Genomic DNA, 1945 nt, shown 5'->3' on the forward strand with positions numbered 1-1945 from the left:
TGGAAGGGGGGTGGGGGAGGGGGGCGATACCAGGATTCCCATTATTAATCCTTCAGACTTCCTCTATGAATGTCTTCAGTAATTCCTATTAGAACACTGGGATTGATCATGTGACTATGTCAGACCCGCCCCCTCTGCAGTACACTGCCACGGCTTCCTTAGTATCTACAGAACACAAGCAGGTAAGAATCGGACATACAAGCTCCCAAAACCCTCGCCGTGCGCAGAGGTGACCGAGAACATTGGATAATAAAATGTCTCACATTTCACGTTTGATGTTTTCGGCTATAAAGACTCCGGAGCGCGTCAAAGGGCGCAGGGAGCGGAATGATATCCCGCGTGACCTTTTATGTGTCGTATTTGAACAATCTTTTTCCAAGAACTCAGTAAAAAAAAGAAAAGATTAAAGAGAAGAAGCAGCAAATAAAAACAGGAAAAGCGCAATGGAATTCCGTGAGTCCCGCGACAGAGAGTGAATAATACAGCAAACTCTCTGTTATCCGGAATTCAATGAACCAGAACTCTCATCTAACCAGAAATAAAATCCCCCGTGTGCTCTCTGATCTGCGGCGCGTGTTATCCTGGAAATGATCGCGCGTCTATTTGTCTTTTTCATTACCGCATTTCAATATTAATATGAAGACAATACAGAGTTCATGTTCTGTTGTAGTAGTTAGGCACCTGTGCTGCCGCCGCACCTGCGGCGCCCTCGATGAGATGACACCTTAGCGATGGCGCCACTAGGGGGGTGCGGCCCGCACTGGGTGACATCATCAGAGGGGGTGACACCAAAATGACTGACAGTGGTTTTGGTGTCACCCCCTCTGAATAGTTGGGCGCTCCGTCATGCACGGAGAGCCCGACAGCTGGGAACGTCTCACAAAAAGACGATTTGAAGGTAAATGTATTTTGTGCCCTCGCTGGGAGGATGCAGTATGATGAGAGCGCGGCACCTCCGGAATGCAGGCGTGACGCAGGGCGAGATAAGACCGCGCACTCTGGACCTTCGGAACGCGGCGGCCTGTCAGAGTCACGCATGTTTGTTTGTTTTTTTTACGACGGCCCTTCGCGGGGTAAAGATATGTCGTGTGTTTGCTGACTGACACTTCTGCTTCCTGAACTCGTCCGCGTCGCAGGAAACGCACAAAGCAGACGTTTCGCCATAATCGCCTCCGGGCCAGAAGAGGCGGCGAGGAGTTTCCTCGCGTCTGACCTGGTTACCTGAGCGCTTCGAGAGCCGTTTCACCATCGCTGCGCCCGCCTGCGTTCTGATAATAATGAAATACGACACTTACAGAGGTGTCATCAGGGAGGTGTGTGTGTATGAACTACAAACTCCAGCCCCTCCACCTGAAGCAAGTCACTCGGGGGGGCCCATTCACACCGCGTCCAGTGGGCAACGCAATGATGAGCTCCGAACTATAGTTTCCAATTAGCCAAATTCACGCCAATGTGCAGCTTTGATGCGCGCGCGGTAAATGTGAAACATGCGCAGGAACCGTCGGCGTAAAGCGAAACGCGACACACATACGGGGCGAGTCCGGCCTAAAACAACATGTTGTCACTCCAGCAGCGGGAACTCTTCTATTTGGGCCTCCATCTCTCTAACAGGAAGTCGGGAGGCCGGCAGATAATTATTCAAAATGGCGGCACACAGAGGGAATTCAGCGTTACATTGTAACATTAATCCCAGCGCTGACGGAGCCCCAGAATGCGGCGCGTTATCTGATGAGCGAACTGCCCCATTCCTGTTACTTATTCATTATCACCGAGAGAAGAAGATACATTGAATGGGAAACGGATTTGATTGGCTGATTATTGTTACATATGTGTCACCCGTCCAATGGTTACTGACAAGTGTGATACATTGTAAACAAAACAGAGATCATCGGAAATAATAAAATGTATCTAAAGCTGAAACATTGTTTTCTCCATGGGGGTGGAG

General features: G+C 49.8%; 1 protein-coding gene across 1 annotated transcript in view; it reads right to left on the reverse strand.

Annotated features, from left to right (window-relative positions):
• LOC108802832 (MAP kinase-activated protein kinase 3-like) overlaps positions 1-1945 on the reverse strand; it is a 33135-nt gene that overhangs the window by 29971 nt on the left and 1219 nt on the right. The gene's annotated exons all lie outside the window — the stretch shown is intronic.

Source organism: Nanorana parkeri, unplaced genomic scaffold (assembly GCF_000935625.1).
Source record: "Nanorana parkeri isolate BGI_ZX_2015 unplaced genomic scaffold, ASM93562v1 scaffold3162, whole genome shotgun sequence".
NCBI classification, from domain to species: Eukaryota; Metazoa; Chordata; class Amphibia; order Anura; family Dicroglossidae; genus Nanorana; species Nanorana parkeri.